The 19,109-nt window shown below is 48.5% G+C and overlaps 1 protein-coding gene across 1 annotated transcript in view; it reads right to left on the reverse strand.

Moving 5' to 3' along the window:
- The window catches only part of RSPO2 (R-spondin 2), an 89,273-nt gene extending 88,591 nt beyond the window's left edge, over positions 1-682 (reverse strand). The window contains exon 1 of the mRNA XM_083186696.1: positions 184-682. The gene's annotated coding sequence lies outside the window, so the exon portion shown is untranslated. The remainder of the gene's footprint in view (positions 1-183) is intronic.
- Positions 683-19,109: the final 18,427 nt, after the last annotated feature.

A 19,109-nucleotide genomic window follows, 5' to 3' on the forward strand; every position in this document is an offset into this window, starting at 1 on the left:
ACAGATCTGCAGGATAAAGCATCTCGTCATTAGCACTTTAAAGGGATCTTTCCAAGAACTGATCTTCCTAATGGAATGTGTGGGGGTAAGTAATTAGATAAAGCAGGTAAAAGGATTAGCATCCACCTGTTACTAGCATCCCCTCCACATTACACACAAAACTGTTACAAAGTTGCATTTTACCTAATCAGCAATCCAGCAGCCGGCTGTTCAGTAATCCCCCAGCAGACAGCAATTAAAGCAGCAGCAGCAGCTTGCGATCAGATTGGAGCAATCAGGTCTGTGGGGAGCAGGTGAGTGCTGGAAGTTTGCAGAGGGGTTGGAAGGAAGGCGAAGTCCGGGCGTCCTGGGGAAGACTTTGCATCCAGAGAGCTGCAGCTGGGAGTCCTGCAGAGAGTATCAGTGCTCTGTTCCTGTATGGGATTGTGTGCTGTGCTGGTGGTCCTGGCTGTGCTGCTGGTCCTGGCTGTGCTGCTGTGCTGGTAGCCTGGGAAGGACTAGAGGCAGGGCTGATGCTCCAGTTGTGGTGCTCTGGTCCTTTACACTCAGCATCCAGCCGTCCTAAATACAGCAATGCCCTCCACACTGATCCTCCTCCTCCTTATCCTCCTCCTCCCTGGTGGAGCACAGTGATTTCCTTACAGCGTCTCACCTAAACTGGATAACTTTCAGACCTTCAGGACCAGACGGTCACCCTCCTCCTGCAAGTGCAGTGTGCTGTCTGAGCACTCTGGCTGTTCGGTGTAACCCTCTCACTGCCTGTGGGATATCATTCAAACCTCTGCAGAAGGCAAATCTCTCTCTCTCTCCCTCTCTCCCTCTCTCTCTCTCTCTTTCCATCTCCCTCTCTCCTCCCCTCTCTCTCTATCTCCCTCTTCAACTGCTGTGGGACTACAAGTCTCATCATGCCCTGTTGTTAATCCCCAGTATGACCTCACATATTATCTGTATAACTGCCTTCCATGTATGTTTAAACTTTACCAGAGGTCCTAAGTACTGGCAGATGCTGTAAAACTACCAGTCCCAGCATGCCAGCACTGTACATCCTGTAGAACTACAAGTCCCAGCACGCCAACACTGCACATCCTGTAGAACTACCAGTCCCAGCACGCCAGCACTGTACATCCTGTAGAACTACCAGTCCCAGAACGCCAGCACTGTACATCCTGTAGAACTACCAGTCCCAGCACGCCAGCACTGTGCATCCTGTAGAACTACCAGTCCCAGAACGCCAGCACTGTCGATCATTGGGAAAGGGATGCAGATTGACAATGCCTGATGTCTAAATCTTCATTAAAAAGTATGTAACAGAACCGAGGACAAGCATTAACCCATCAGCTTTTAGGACTTCTAGTTCCAAAATTCCATTTTATTTTATTTTGGGTGGAACCACTAGTCCCAGCATGTCCCAACTGTCTGGGCATTTAAACTGGAAACATGCGGCCTGCCTATTCCTGATTGTGAAGCAGAAGTCCATATGGTTTAAGAGCCCTCATTTCTCTCTATATATGTTGTCAGTGAAGGTTACCCTGTGCGAGCCATGTTGTCAGTGAAGGTTACCCTGTGCGAGCCATATAATGTAATTACACTAAGCACAAAGCACAATTCAAACAGTCCTGAGAGACAAAACAGCAAACACATTAAGTAAACACGCCGGGAAAACAATTCCAGCCCCCAAATAATTGACCAAGTTAAAGGCATTTGGGGAGTTTTTAAAGACTTTCTTTTTCTTTTTAAAAGAATAAATGAAGTTTATAGTGCAAAGATGGGGTGGTGCCGCCATGGGGCCTCCTCCAGGTCAGGCTTATAAGGGGGAATTAATGGACTGTGGAAAAAAACTTCAGCTCATTTGAAAGCTAAAGGAGTCTGGAGTGGAGCAGAGAAATATATTAGATATATTACATTAGATTCTGATCGCTCCTGGTGATGCAGTCAGCATTTGTACAGCATTGATTAGCTGAAATCACCGTTTAAAATTGGACGTCTTACCTCATCCCTTATCGTATACAGGACGGAGATGTAAAATTTGTCATTTTACTTCAATCAGTACGAACAGGACTTCACACTTAGCCAGATGTACTAAGCCTTGAAAAGTGATAAAGTGGGAGAGTGATAAACTACCGACCAACTTACCGTCATTGCTTATATCATTATCCTTACTATCATTTTTCAAACAGCCTTGCAAATGGCAGTTAGGAGACGATTGGCTGTTACTGTGGGCCAGATGTGCTAAGCCCTTAAAAGTCATTAAGTGGAGAGAGGTAAAGTGTCAGTCAGTCCGCTCCTAACTGATGAATCCCATCCCAATTCCCAATGCTGGCATACCAAATGGTAAGTATGCTGGGCTAGCTTGCGGGAAGGGGCGATAAGGATTAGGAACTATGGGGGGGGGGGGATAACGGTGAGCTATAGGGATGGCAAGGTTGAGGTTAGGTTGCGGGGGGGTTACATTTAGGAAACTACAAGGGTACTTAGGGTTAGGCAGTGAGGGGTGGGGATTAGGCACTAGTGGCCAGTGGCAAACACAAGATTTTTAGAGGGGGGTTTCCAGATGTAATCCAAAGTCTCCCACTCTGCATCGCATTGGAGTAAGTATGGGAGTCTGGGGTTACCGCCCCTAAAAATTGGTCTTTTTATACACTGGATACAGTATGGAATACAGTATTAATAAACAGTACAGATGGTCTATAGTTTAGGCTGTTTCAACCATTTAAATAAGATAAGTGGTCAGGAAAAGATTACACATATAATTAATAAATACACAAACATAATAGAACCAGTACTGCACTTTATAAGCTCACATACTCCCACTTCATGGTTAGGCTCCTGTCTCTTTCTTCTGGCAGCTGCTCTCTGGTCCAGTGCGATGTCTGTGGGCTCAGATCCGCACATACAGTAAATGTGGTAGAAGAAGCTGGTACACTGGGCATGTGCAGCAGCTCTGCTCTGTCCCTTACACTGCATGGTGTGGCAGCTCTGTTGATCATACCCCCCCCCCCCCCAACCCTGCATTTGCCTCTGGTGGGGAGAGTTAGGGTGAGGCTGTGTGTGTATGTGGGAAGGGGGGAATTACGCTGGTAGAAGGGTTATTGGGAGAATCGGTTAAGGTGCCTTACAAGCATTGGGTCAACACCACTAGGTCGACATGGGTTAAGGTCGACATGGGTCAAGGTCGACATGGGTCTAGGTCAACATGGGTCTAGGTCGACATGACATTAGGTCGACACTAGCGTTAGGTCAACATGGGATAGGTCGACAGTCAAAAGGTCGACATGGGTTTTTTCACTGTATTTTGCCACGAATGTCGACACAGTCGGCATTCGGGCACGGTGCCACTCTATGCTCGGCACACTATTTTATTCTCCCACCACGCCTTAGTGGATAGTAGGGCATGGAATACCTCCTGTCGCACATGTCAACTTAAAAAAACAGTGAAAAACCCCGTGTCGACCTTTTGACTGTCGACCTAGCCCATGTCGACCTAACGCTAGTGTTGACTTAATGTTATGTCGACCTAGACCCATGTCGACTCTTACCCATGTCAACCTTAACCCATGTCGACCTTGCTGCATGTCGACCTAGTGGTGTCGACCTAGTGGTGTCTACCCAATGCTTGTCGACTTAGTTACTGTAGACCTAATGACCGTATCCCATACATTTTGGGACTTTTCTGTAGGTTGTTCTTGGCAATTCTGGAGTTGCCTGCCAGTAAGAGCTACTGGTTTGTGTGTCCGTACACTGGAATTACACATAGCTGGGAATAATATTAGCCAGACAACCACTAGAGGGTCTTACATCCACAACTGTTTCCCCCAGCTCGCTCCCACCCCAGTCTGCGTTAAAGTAATGTGTGCACTGGTCTATAAAAAAGTTTCACGGTACAAATTTTTGCAATTCCTGACCCCATTCATTCTCCATATATTTGCCAAAAAAAACATTTGCTTTAAGTCTTGTGCTATGAAATCGGACGCACTTTGCCAGCACCAAAAAGCACTTGCTTCAAAATTGTTCACATACTCCGGGATTCAACGTTAAAAACAAAGTATTGGGTTTCACATGCCTCCAATGCGTTTCACCCGTCACTCCCAATTAACACTTTGCGAAGTGTAATAGTGCATGGAAAACGCACAAATATGTCCGTATCGGAATAATGGTATTTGCTTTGTAACCAGTTCCTTTATTTTATTATCCAGCTATAACAACAAAGGATTCTGGTGTCCAGGGTATTGGAAATGGAATATGGATCATATACCGAAGGCGGACAAGCTCAGTCCTCAGGGACCTAACAGTTCATGTTTTCCAGACCACCTTTGGATATTTTGAAATATGTCAGGAATGAACACATCTGTGCTTCAGGGAGATCTGGAAAACATGAACTGTTAACAGCTACTTTAGGATTGAGTTTGGCCAATCTTTGTGATTATAAGAACTTCACACTATTGGGGAAAATCAGATTCTGACTTTGTATTGCATCCTAGAAAATTATAGATAGAGGGCCAGATGCACTAAGCTTCAAAAGAGATAAAATGGAGAGTGATAAACAGCCAGCCAATCAGCTCCTACCTGCCATGTCACAGGCTGTGTTTGAAAAATGTCAGGCAGGTGCTGATTGGTTGTTTATCACTCTCTACTTTATCACTTTTGAAGCTTAGTGAATCTGGCCCAGATTCTGATAAGTTGCTACGGGCAACCTCACCTCTTATCATTTTTAGAAGCCGTAGAAAATTTAACCAGAGACTGAAATGAGTATTTTTATTATTATTATTATTATTTTATTTTATTGATTTATGTTAAGCGGAGACAAGAAACAGTGTCTAGCAAAAGTATTCATACCCTTGTGAAATTAATTCAGAGAACATATTTTGATAGATGTACATTAATCTTGCATACGTTTTTGAAGGTAACCCCCCCAAACTTATGGACTTCGGGGGAATTGAACTTAGGACCTCAGTGCTGGGAGGAAGCCAGCTAACCATTGCGCCACTGGTACTACATGACCAACAGTTGAGATTCATTTGTACATTGCTTAATGCCAGAACTGACTCATTGTCGGGTGAGTGACTGTCGGAATGAGAGAGAGCCAGGGTTTGGTTGTGTCACTGTAGTAAGGTCATCACCCCATTGATCTTATAGTCATATCTGTACCATGCTGGGGGTGAGTAGGTCCAGGATGACACAAAGGACAATTACTGGGCAGTTTTATTATGAAACCAATGAGTGTGGACAGGTCGGGGGATAGATGCAGCGCTTGTGCTGACTTTCTCCATATGTTCTGGTTCAGGACAGTCCCCTCCACAACAAAATCTTTCACTCCCAAAACCTGTCTGTACTTGAACTCTTAATAAACTCTAATTAATATTATAAGTGTCGGTGGGTTTCTTATAACTGTTTTGAACTTAAAAGTAAGTTCCGGAAATGATAAATATAAGCTTATTGTGGTGTCTCAGTTTTATATAAACTTTTGGGAGTCTTAAATGTTTTTAATGCAAACCAACTAAAAAGTGCAGTTAAATACTGGGCAGGTAACAGTGGGGGGACACACAGCGCGAGTTGGATACGGTGCAAGTTGGATACAGTGCGAGTTGGATACAGTGTAATAACACTTTCAGACAGTAGCAATAACCCCGGTTATAAGAAAGGTTAACCCCAGTTTTCCCTGTGTATAATGGGATACAGGGCCGCCGAAAGGGGGGTGCCAGGGGTACAACTGTCCTGGGCCCCAGCCTCTGGAGGGGCCCGGGCAGCTGCCCACGGTGGCATGGCACCACCACCACAACCCCCCAAGCGCCTGCACAAATGCCCCCACCCGGCGCCGGTGGCCAGGCTCACACACTACACAGTGCAGCCTGCAGAGCTCCGACCCTAGGATACAGAGGGGCTCGGCGCTCTGCAGGCTGCACTGTGCAGTGAGTGGTTCGAGCCCCGAGTCCCGGGAGAAGATGCTGCGCCGCCGCCGACACCACCGCTGGTAAGTAATTGGGGGGGGGGGGGCGGGGTGCCGGCGTGCGAGGGGGGGTGGTGCCGCTAGGAGCCCGGACTGAAGGTCAGTCCCTGGCCCCAACATTACTAGTGGCGGCCCTGATGGGAGACCCGGGTTTATTGTAAAATGGTATGAACCGGATTCGCGATCTGTCAGTCAAGTACAGTGCAGGTTACAGTGTGGGTTGAATACAGTGCAGGTTAGAGTGCAGGTTGGATACAGTGCAGGTTAGAGTGCAGGTTGGATACAGTGCAGGTTAGAGTGCAGGTTGGATACAGTGCAGGTTAGAGTGCAGGTTGGATACAGTGCAGGTTAGAGTGCAGGTTGGATACAGTGCGGGTCGGATACAGATATGGTTGTATACAGTGCAGGTTAGAGTGCAGGTTGGATACAGTGCAGGTTAGAGTGCAGGTTAGAGTGCAGGTTGGATACAGTGCAGGTTGGAGTGCAGGTTGGATACAGTGCGGGTCGGATACAGATATGGTTGTATACAGTGCGGGTTACGGTGTGGGTTTGATACAGTGCATGTTAACTTGTAAACCGTGCAGATCGTACACAGTGCGGGTTACAGTGTAGTTTGGATACAGTGCGGGTTACAGTGTAGTTTGGATACAGTGCAGGTTGAATACAGTGTGGATCAGATACATGGTGGATTGGATACAGTTGAGGTCGGATACAGTGTGAGTTGGATACACCAATAGTGCATTTACTGTGACAGCAGGCACTTGGATCCCCCTGATGGAGATGCAGCAGCAGCAAGGATCTATTGGCTGATAGCTGTGAGAGATGGCCCTCTTAGCCAATCAGTGGTTAGCCAGTTGGCCACTGACACCGCCCCTCTTAAATCTAAATCTCTCTGCATATGGTATTTTAGCTCTGCCCCGGCACTGCAGTGTGGCGTTACCAGGAAGCCTGGTTACTTACCGTATCCCCTCCCCCAAATTCATCAGGCCTACTCTATGGGAAAGCCTCACTAACGCTTCTAGCTATGGAAACTGTTGGTGTCGGCCATAACGAAGAATCAGATTCCAGCAATCATTCTCCAGGATGCAATAGAGAAATGACAGCTACATTCTGATTGGTTGCTAAGGGCATCACATTTTTTAGAAAAGTATGCAGTCACTAGGTTGACCCTATTTAGGTCGACATGGATTGGGTTGACCACTGAAGGTCAACAGGCCTTAGGTTGACCCTTGAAATAGGTCGCCATGGCTTAGGTGGACAGGGTTGGGAGTTGACACTAGCATTAGGTCAACAAAGGGGATGTCAACAGTCAAAAGGTTGACATGAGTTTTTTTACAATTTTAGTTTTCGAGCCACATGTGCCGACAGGGGGTCTTTCATACCCTAACCCACCAAGAATTGAATAGCCTGAAACATGGCGAGCACAGCGAGCGCAGCGAGGAGACGCGGAACACTTAGACGGTGTCAAATGGGGAGTATGTCAACACTGGGCCATAACAACTGGGGAAACACTCAAGCCGGCGTTTTGACTATTGATCATCCCATTGTCAACCTAATGCTTGTGTTGACCTTCCAACCCTGTCGACCTTAGCCATATCGATCTTCAGTCTACACATGCGTGTCGACCTAAATAGAGTTAACCTAGTGACCGTAGCCCCTTCTAAAAACTCTAACCATGCCCCCACAGCCTAGTCCTAAATCCCCCCCCCCCCCCACTAGTGCCTAAACCTGGATGCCTGGCGCTGACTTTGCCTCCTTCTTCCTCTCTAAAATTGAGATAATCCGACATGATATCTCCTCCCATACCCCCTCTGCTGCCCACCCCCCCCAATCATCCTCCCCTACCAACTACCCCACTCTGTCATCCTTCTGCCCTACTACAGCTGAGGAAGTCCGCTCCCTCATCTCATCCTCTCTCCCCTCTACCTGTCCCTTGGACCCTCTCCCCTCCCGTCTCCTCAGTTCCCTCTCCCCCACTGGCTGCTCCCACCTTGCTCACCTCTTTAACCTATCTCTTTCTATTGACATCTTTCCCTCACCCTTCAAACACGCTCTGGTCTCGCCTATTCTTAAGAAAACAAACCTGGACCCTTTATCTCCCACAAGCTACCGCCCTATCTCTCTTCTCCCATTTGCCTCTAAATTACTAGAACGGCTGGTTTACAGGCGTCTCACCAGCTACCTGTCTGACCACTCCATCCTAGATCCCCTTCAATCTGGCTTTCGCCCACTTCACTCCACTGAGACTGCCCTGGTGAAAGTCACCAATGACCTGCTGTCAGCCAAATCCAAGGGTCACTTCTCCCTGCTTATCCTTTTGGACCTATCTGCTGCCTTTGACACTGTGGATCACCCTCTCCTCCTCCACACACTCCAAAACATTGGCCTCTCTGGCACAGTCTTCAACTGGTTTTCCTCTTACCTCTCCAACCGTTCCTTCTCAGTCTCTGCCTCTGGCTCTACCTCACCACCTTCTATCCTTCCTGTCGGGGTCCCTCAGGGTTCCGTCCTTGGCCCCCTTCTGTTCTCTCTGTTCACCTCCTCTCTGGGTGCACTCATTAACTCCTTTGGCTTCCAATATCACCTCTATGCAGATGACACCCAAATCTACCTCTCCTCTCCTGATCTGTCCCCCACTGTTCTCTCTCAGGTTTCCAACTGCCTCTCTGCCATCTCCTCCTGGATGTCTGAGCGATTTCTGAAGCTGAATATGGACAAAACCGAACTTATTATCTTTCCCCCACCCAGAGCTATGCCCCCTACTAATATCTCGATCACTGTTAACAACACCATCATCTCCCCCGTTCATCAACTCCGCTGCCTGGGTGTCACTCTTGACTCCTCCCTCTCCTTTGCACCCCACATCCAAGCCCTGGCCCATTCTTGCCGGTTCCAGTTACGCAACATTGCTCGCATCAGGCCCTTTCTCTCACAGAGTGCAACTAAGCTGATCATCCACTCATTGGTCATCTCACGGCTTGACTACTGTAATGCTCTCCTCACCGGCCTTGCTCGATCCCACTGGCTCCTCTCCAATCTGTCCTCAACGCTGCAGCCAGGCTTATCTTCCTCTCCCGCCGCTCTAATTCTGCCACTCCCCTTCTACAAAATCTGCACTGGCTCCCATTCCCCTACATAATCCTCTTCAAACACCTCACACTCACATACAGGGCCGTCTCTAATTCCAGTGCTCCCTATATCTCTAACCTCATCTCCATTCATACACTCTCCTGCCCTCTACGGTCGGCTGACGACTGTCGTCTCTCCTCCACCCTGATCACTGCTTCCCATGCTAGAGTACAGGACTTTGCCCGTGATGCACCCCTTCAGTGGAACGCAATCCCTCGCTCCATCAGACTCTCCCCGACCTTGCAAAGCTTCAAACGGGCACTGAAAACTCACCTATTCATCACAGCGTACCCTTCCACTGCATAAACTAGCTGGTTCTCCGACCCATTGCCTGTTTACATCCTGCTATCTAACCACCACCCACTTGCTTGCACCTCTTGTAATCTGTCTGTCTCCCCTTCCTACTAGATTGTAAGCTCCTCAGAGCAGGGCTCTCTTCCCTCCTGTTGTCAAAGCCCACTTCTCTTCACATGTCACTCACAGCTCTCCTATACTCCAACACTCAGTGACCATCTTCGTCCGCATACTCATCTCCATCATTGGCCTCAAGCCTCTAGCTGTATGTTGATTGAGTCCTCACTACTTATATTTAAGCTGTAATGTGTATTGAACTGTGGTGCTCTTTATTTGTACTGTATTTTTGTTATTTATTCAATATGCCAAGTTTTGTCTCCCTGTATTGCTCCTTTGTACGGCGCTGCGAAACACTTGTGGCGCCTTATAAATAAAATTCTAATAATAATAATAATGTTGATCAAAGTGTCGACAGTAACTAGGTAGACAGTGAATAGGTTGACCATGGGTGTTCGACAGGCACAAGGTCAATATTTGAATAATGTCGATCTACACTAGGTTGACACCGAGAAAAGGCCTACACAAGCAAACGCCGACATGACAATGAACAACAAGAGATGGTTGACCTAGACCTCAAATTAGTTAACATAGACCTCCAGTTAGTGTGATGCGTATGCCCGCCACGCAAAGCATGACAAAGTCCAAAGAAAGAAGAACTCATGTCGACTCTTTCATGTGTTGACCATTGACATGTTGACCTTCCGTCAATGTCTACGCTGTGATACTGACTATCAACCTAGACATTGTTGTCCTATCAACCGGAGCCACCTAACCCCGTCGGCGTATTAAATGTCGCTATTTTCATCATGTCAATCAGTTGCACATGTCTGTATAATGACCGTTGGTCAAACGTCCGTCGGCAAATCATACTAAACCCGACAGCATGTGTGGGCCCGTTAGTCACCAGAGTTTCCGTGGAGCTTATGTCAGTTCTTCTTCTGATGCCTCTAACAAAGGAATTTTTGTATGAATAGAAAAAAAGACCCGACCAGCGTAATGAAGATGATCTCAATTATGGTCAGCTTTCATAAGTCTGAAATGAAAAATCCTTTGAGTCCGGAGAATGAAATTCTTACAAACCGTGGACTCCATGTATGAGGGGGGAACAGTCCACCCACAGAGCGCAGTGTAATGTAGGCCCTTGTGGAGGATACGTCAGTCTGCTCTAACAATAGCACATTATAAAACTAAAAATTATATATGACTTATTATACCACTGTAGGCACACATGTCCTATTCTGATCTGGATCTGATATCACACTACTGGGGAATCATTTATAGAAGGGCTCATAAGAGTGGGGTGAAAGTAGGGGCACAGGGTGCACTGTAAACTGGGCCATAATCTGCTTGGGGAGCCCCTGGCTGGTGCAAACTGATCAGCTCTCCCTCTTGTGCAGCAGGAGGAAGAACTTGTAAACCAGAATGCGAGCAGGAAAGAATACATTAACTACCCATAGAGCTTCCTGACCACAGGAGAGAGAGGCGGCGAAGACTGTAAGTGTCCAAGGTATCCTACTTTTCTCCCCTCCTCCCCAAGACTTAATCCAGCCCTGAAGCTCATCTTATTTTATTGTACCATCATGTGATGTATTCCACCGTCTTCCTGCAGATGGTCTGGAAATCCAATTGCCAAACTGGTCGCGAGAACATTCCTTGGGAATTGATTGCTTGTTTATCCACTTCTACACAAAGCTGGTCCAGTGCGTCACCCAATCTCGCCTTGCTATTCCACACGCTTGTCTAAGTACGTTCCAAATGTCCTCCTCGCCTGTAACAAAAGCAGGCATCGAGGTTCCTTCACACCACATTCTTTCAGAGTTTGTAATTTTCAGCATCTGGATCGCCTATTTGAATGGTTTAGAAATCTGGTCTGGATTTCGTATTCATAAAAACAGCTGATGTCTTCTCCAAATGGAACCCTGCCACATCTCCCCCATCACCGTAGCCTACAAGCCCTGCTGCACAAAGGCATTTTATAACCTTCACGCCCCTTTAGAGAATGGTGCGCCGACTGGTAGGGATCCATCCTTCTTCAGATGTTTACAAGCTGTGATATTTGGCTACTGTTGGGAACGGTTGGGCACTTTCCATGGAAACGCCTCAAATCTGGAGTTGACCTTAATGAATAGTGAGGGGCAGGTTGAGTAGATCAAGCACCAGTTGACTTGGAAGTTCCAGGTTCACTCGATCCAAGTTCTTGGACGTTTTCTTCCCAATTTCTCTTTGTAAGAACGCTTTATTATTTTCTAAATATAGAGGCTCGTAATAAAGAACAAAAAGTTTCACATGAAAGCCAGGAAAATGTTGGAAAAACAGGTAGAGTATTGTTCTGGTCGTCACACTTTATTGGTGGTCTTCAACCTTAACGATCATGGGGTCCCAGCAAGTAAACATCTTCTGATGGATTTATCCCAGCCATCTATCCCTATATAATTTACTCAAGCCACTATACAGGCCATGTATTAAGGATATATTTCATATAAAGCATTTAGCAAAAAAAAAAAGGACTCCAAATTAGTGTACTGCGTCCCCTCTTCACTCGTCCACGTGGAGGGGAAAGTATGAAAAAGTAAAAAAAAAAAAACCCTCATGTCAGGCTAACTGACACCATTAGACAGGCAGTGAATATGTTAGGGCAAAAATGTAATTACATCTGTGAAGTGGTCTGTTTGCAAATCACAGGCTTCTGGAGATCTGCAGAAGTGTGTCTTTACTAGCTGCAGTCCTGCTTATAGAGTGGCTGCAGCGGCACTTCTTGTATAACAAGTGGATGGAAGTGATGCAACTTGCTGTTCTCCACATTAAGCAAAATAACGCAATTCTATGTTACCTTTTTTTGTAACAGAGAGAAAGAGAAAAGTATCAGGGTGGAAGACAACTGTAACAGATGCTGGGACAGTGGCCATATCGAGATCTGCTAACTGGGCTGCATGCGTTCGGAGCCCATCGAACAGGTTAATGGCACAGGGCTGCAAACGCATGTACACGGGGGGTAAGTAACCTTCAAATGAATTCTCCTCCTCTTCCCGGGTCACTTGCAGCCGCCACGTGACCCAGGACTCACTCGGCGGCTGCACACATGTACGTGAAATCCCACCAGCGTTCGAACGAGCCACGATGCTGGCAGCCACCCCGATTTCGCGTGTAGCCGCCGAGTGACTCCTGGGTTACGCGGCGGCGATCACAGCTGGGGGCTGCACATGCGAATTACAGACAATGCGACTGCGTAGTAGGCCCACCATCGACCATTTTAGACCTGTGTGTGCAGGGCTGAATCGGCCCCTGTGGGCAGCAAACAACAAAGGGCCAGGGACAGACAGGTGCGCAAATGCCTTTGTAGTATGGGATCGCAGGTGCAGGCAGTCACACGTCCCCAAACTGGCTGCAACACACCTGCGTCTTCATAGGTGAGGTAACGTTCACTAATTCTATATGGGGGGGGGGGTCAAATTGAGCTGCATGTACAAATGACAGAAAACACTGTTAACGGCCGCCGGGAGCATGACTCGTTAACAATATTGAGCATACACACAATGTGTAACACACTAAGCAATATACACAGGAGACCAAATGGCGGCCATCTTGGTAAATGGCTGGCGCCTCCCCAAAGGAGCACTATGGAGATTGTGCCGGAGCACTCTCCACATTACGGTCATTACGTGTGAATAATGAGTATTTGATGTGTAAGCAATAGAAATGAATCATGTTACTAAGGGGCCCATTTATCATTTATCGCATTTACAATGCGCAATATTACCGCCCAGGATCGCATTGAAAAATGCGATTCTAATAGTGGGATGTATCATCCACCACTCTCAGGGACGGGATACAGTCAAAATCCCGACGGTCAAAATACCGACAACTTTTGACTGACGGTCAAAATCCCGACATTTAAAATCCCGACAAGGTCAAAATACCGACATATAGAATGGAGACAGGTGAAAAAGTCTACATGTCTTTCGGTCGACAGGTCGCGAGGTCGACATGGGTTTTTTTTTCACTGTTTTTTGACCCGACATGTGCCGACAGGCGGTATTTCATGCCTTACCATCAACTAGGGCATGGTGTGAGAATAAAATAGTGTGCCGAGCGCAGCAAGGCACCGTGCCCGAAGCATTGCGAGCGGCTGCGGTTGACTTCCAACTGTGTCCATGTCAACTGTGTCGACATTCGGGGCAAAAAACAGTGAAGAATTGAATGTCGACCGAAAGTCATGTTGTCTTTTTTACCTGTCTACATTCTATATGTGGGTATTTTGACCTTGTCAGAATTTCGACCTTGTCGGGATTTTGACCTTCGGTCAATAGCTGTAGATATTTTGACCGTCTGTATTTTGACCGTCGGTATTTCATACCGAATCCGCAGGGAAAGGGCTCAGAAAGAATGTTGATACATCGGGCAGCTTCACATCCCCTATAGAAACCTATGAGGGAGGCGGCCGGCGGCGGTACAGGAGGGATCGGAGATTCCTGCTGCTGTCGCTCCTGATACATTTTGGGGATACTTAATATTTGCAGCTAACCCCCCAAAATGGGTGTTTTCCAGGATTTAGCCGCAAATATTGATTGATAAATGCAGCCTTAAGGCAGGTACATTTTCTCCATCCCAGTATGTCGTCCTATGTAAGAAGTTGATCATCCCTGTACACGATTATCAGCACAGCCGGTCTCTCCCCTAACCCGCCCATAACGCAGCATGTCTCTGTGAATCCGTCATGCCACATCCCTGTCACCGCCCAGGAACGCCAGATACATTTTCAATAATAATTATTAAACCGTGCACCTCATTCGCCAATCGGACTCTGCATCTCGATGCCTGCGCCTCGCGACTATGACGCACAGATATTCGCACCACTTCCCCCGACATCGCCAAAGCCTGATGTGTGATAACGCAGGAACTTATAAACACAGCCTCAGAAATTGATGATGGGACTCTGTGAAATTCTTTATGATCTTCTTGAAGACCGCTCCAGACGCCAACTTTCTCCATCAATATCTCTCTTTGTGTCAGATGCTCTCTTGATTACCGCAGACGGGATTCTATCTCTTTGTCGGCAATGAGCCTATGTCCATCTTACATCATTAACGCACATAAATTATTTTCTGCCAACTCCGAAAATCATAAACAGTGTTATCACGTCCCCCTTCATCTCTCAGGTCCCCCTTCATCTCTCGTCAGCTGGTTAGAACTTATCTCCGACCGCTGATAACCGGAGTAGGAAAGCGTCTTACTGCAGAGGCCTTCGTTCATTCTCATCTCACTTTCTGTAACTGCTTCCTGGTGTAATATGATATCAATATTATGGGGCGTAATACGTAACAGGGTCTGAGTTTTTCAGATGTTTTTTAAAGCCGCTATCATTTAAAGGGCAAAACCATTCCTTGTTAATGATTACTGCTTACAAAAAGTTACATTGTTTTTAAAGCAATTTTTTTCCTGCGAGTGCGCATGTACGCGTATGAGTAGGTGCTGTTTGCGAGTGGGCATATGGAGCAGAGCAGGGGGCGGTGGCCAGTGGCGTAACTATATAATTTGCACCCCCCCGCCACACTTTTTTCGGCGCCCCCCTCCCCCTCTCCCTCCCCTCCCCTGCCCATACCTGACAGAGTGCCCGGCTGCATCTGCGGTCACTGTCCCGTCCAGTCTCTCCCGGCGCCGGCTCCTGCTGATAATGAAAAGTGACTCTTAGAAAATGGCTGCCAAAACTGTCTGCAATTTGGGGGCAGCCATTTTCTAAGTGTCAGTTTTTATTATCAGCAGGAGCCGGCACCGGGAGCGAGTGACGGGACAGTGACCGCAGATGCGGCCGGACAGAGTAGACAGCAGCGCAGCAGGTAACTATAGCCCCGCAGCCCCCCCCCCCCCCCGGCGCTCATAGTTACTCTGTGCCTCCCCGCCATGGCGGGGGCTGCGGAGGCATAGTTACGCCCCTGGCGGTGGCTAGTGTTAGCGTGGTCCACGACCATTGGATGATTCTGCCCCCTGCAAGCAAGGCTGCAAATGGATGATTTTTTTTTTGCAAAACGTCCAATCGCATGTGTGCAGGATAACTCGGCATTCGAGGGGGAGGCGGCCAGTCGTGCGGGCGGGGTTTGGTTGCCTCGCTAATCTGCGAAAATTTGCAGCTTTGTGAGTCAACCAGAATGAGGGCCTTTATGTAGCCCACCCATAGGGGGTGATTCTAGTTTACTCGCTATTTTGCGAGTTCGTCCCCATCTCGATGTTTTGCGCATGTACGCAGGGCCACCGAGGGGGGGGGGGGGTTGGGTACTAATTACCTGGGCCCGGCATACCTCTCGGCTGCCCTGCATTTACATGGTCTATTATGCGCATGTGCAGCTCCCCTTTGCGATTGGCTTCTGCGAGCCGTTTGCAAGCATTGGGGTTGATGGTGGTGGGGACGGGGAACACCCATGGGAACGCCCTGCATTTTATGGACGTCCAAGGCTGATGCCTGACATCGCAGGTTGTCAGCTGCCCACCCGGCTGTCTGCTCTATGGGGGCGGACATTTTGTGATGGTCCGTTTTCATACCAGCTGAAGTCAGGGCAGTAGGGGAGCCGGGACTGCAGACAAAACCAGTGGGTCCCAGCCACAGCACAGCGGAGTAGTGGAGGGTAAGGCACAGGGGCATGGGTGGCGGCGGGGGGGGTGGGTGGGTGGGAAGTGTTTGTTACATTTACTGGGGGGGGGGTGCGCTGCAGAAATTCAGCAGGGGGGGGGGGCGCACAATTTTCATAGTTACGCCACTGGGCGGAACCCTCGTGTTACATCCATTCTCTTATAACCCAGGCGCTGTTCAAGGATCAATTAAATCTTAACATTATCCTAGTTTCATTCAACCCAGCTGCTGCATATGTAAGAGAGCCTGCCACAGCTCTAAAAGAGATTGATAAAAAAGGAGGGTTTTTTTGTTTGTTTTTTTACAATGTGCTGGAGGGTTGGTGTATTTCATTTGTACCTCACACTGATCACAATGATACAAGAAACACGTGGTGACATTTAAAAGGATGGTTCCGAAATCGCACCATAACGCATTTTTTTAATCGCATTTTTTTAGCCAGTATTTCACTATTTAATGAGGTGCAGATTTGCGGCCAAAAAATGCAGTATGGTGCGATTTTTAGTCATGAAAATTTGTGCATTAGAGGACATGTGTGATTTTGTGTAAAAAAGTAAAAACAAAAAAGCGGCATGGGGTCCCCCCTCCTGAGCATAACCAGTTTCATAAAATCACGGGGCAAATCGACTATGGGTCCCCCAAATTTTTTAAAACCAGCACCAGGCTCAAGGGCCAGTCCTGGTTCCCAAAATATGGTGGAACAAAAACAAGTAGGGGTCCCCCGTATTTCAAGAACCAGCACTGGGCCCAACTAGCCAGCAGGGTAATGTCACAGCTGGAGGAGACTTTTTGGTACTTGTTTCCTAGCACGGCCACAAATCTTGGCCATCGGGGGTAATTATAGTGGCTTGCGACGCGACCGACGCGATGCCCCCGATTTTTCCATTGAAATGCATTGAAAACAGTGAAAAATCGGGTCGGTCGCGTCGTGTGCGCCTAAAAATGCTTAAATGGTTCACCCGCGATGGCCGCGATTTCCCCATAGGGAACAATGTTAAATGCCTCAATTTACCCGCGATGACCCCGATATCCCATAGGAAACAATGTTAAATGGGTTAATTTACCCAAATCATCATAGGGAAGAATGGTAAATGGGCCAGAAAGCCCAAAAAACCCCCCTGACCAGTGAAATGTCCCCCCAAAAGTAGTTCACGCCAGCCCGCGATGAACGTGAACCCGAAGCGTGGCGAGCGCAGCGAGTCCGCGAGGGGCGGCGGTACGCGTCCTCCGACCTTTTCATACCCCTACTATCCACTAGGGCGTGGAGCGAGAATAGAATAGTGTGGCGAGCGCAGCGAGGGGACGCGGATACCTTCACAGGTAAATGCGTCCCTTCACGGGCTTCACAGGTATCCGCGGCCCCTCGCGGGGCTCGCTGCGCTCGCCACGCTTCGGGCTCGGTGGCTCGCTGCGCTCGCCACACTATTCTATTCTCACTCCACGCCCTAGTGGATAGTAGGGGTATGAAAAGGTCGGAGGACGCGTACCGCCGCCCCTCGCGGGCTCGCTGCGCTCGCCACGCTTCGGGTTCACGTTGATCACGTCGTGGCGTCAACTACTTTTGGGGGGACATTTCAATGTTCAGGGGTGTTTTTGGCCCATTTACCATTGTTCCTATGATAATTTGGGTAAATTGAGCCATTTCACATTGTTTGGGAAAATCGTGGTCATCGCGGGTAAATTGAGGCATTTAACATTGTTCTCTATGGGGAAATCGCGGGCATCGCGTCTGGCCCATCGCACCCGATTTTTTTGCGCATGCGATGCCCGCGATGGCCCCGATTTTACCCCCGATGACCGCGATTATGATCGTTGTGGCCGTGCTAGGAAACAAGTACCGACTTTTTATACAAGTCCTACCGGCCAAAGCATTTACCCCTGACCAGTCAGCATGGGCAGGGATCCTGGGCAAGTGAGGACCCCCCCAATGAAGCCCCCCCCCCCTTTAGAATTTACCAGCCCGCGGCAGTCTCCGGTGACACGTAGGTAGGTATCCTTTGGCCGACAGTCCTGAAGAAAATCCATATGGGGTACCTGTGGAAGAAAACCATACTCACCAGGGTCCTCTGGCGTAGATTGCGTCCCTCTTCTTTCCTTGTTGGCATCCAGTAATTTGCTAATTATAATGATGTGTATTTGTTAGGCTGTGGACCCGTCTGTAACTGTCAGGTCTATGTGTTATGATATCTGGGAGTCCTCGCCAACCCTAACTCCGTTGTCATCGAATGGGATTGATGGCTGCGTGCTAGTGCTAGGCTTCGCCTATAATAGCCGCGTTCGACAGAGCCCGTTAGTCAGGCTCCGCCCCCGATGCCACCAGGTCTTGAGAGTTGACAACGCTGCCACCAATGTCAAAGATGAACAAGGGGATGACTAACTAACCCAAGAAGGCGAGGTCACCCTTGCTCTGTAGCAAACTGGGTAAACGTAACAATACGTAGAGATGTAACACAAACCTATACCAAACAGGTGTAACAATACACAGAGGTGTTTCATAAGAATCAAGATACAAGTAAGGGGCAGTCTGGGGATAAACTCCACTTATCTGTGCTCCGAGGAGACAACGGCAGCGGGAACCAGGGGACGGACAGCTTGGACTACGCACGGACACCAGGAGGACAAGAGACAGAACGGAGGACACGGCTGGGAATGAACGACAGGACACAGGACGACTGGACACAGGAACCAGGAGCAATGGGTAAGCAGGAACCAGGAACACTTGAGACCCTGAGGTGCAAAAGCTATAACCGGCGTCTGTCCTGGGCAGACGCCGGCTCTTTATTCAAAATCCCCGCTGACGTGCGCCGAACTGCCGGGCGCATGACCTCAGCGCGCCGGCACGCCGACGGAGACGCTCGGGGACGTTGCCCGGCAACGCCCCGATGCCTGCTGACGATGCCGTGGGGACGGAAGCCAGGGGCGTTGCTGTGCGACGCCGCTAACGTCTCCCCCGGCACTCGTCTACACTGTCTGTCCCGGCGGGTCCGGGACAGAAGTGTAACAGTACCCCCCCTTGAGGAGGGGTCACCGAACCCTTAGAACCCGGTTTCCAGGGAAATT

Source organism: Crinia signifera, chromosome 5 (genome assembly GCF_055691185.1).
Source record: "Crinia signifera chromosome 5, ASM5569118v1, whole genome shotgun sequence".
In the NCBI taxonomy this organism is placed as follows: Eukaryota; Metazoa; Chordata; class Amphibia; order Anura; family Myobatrachidae; genus Crinia; species Crinia signifera.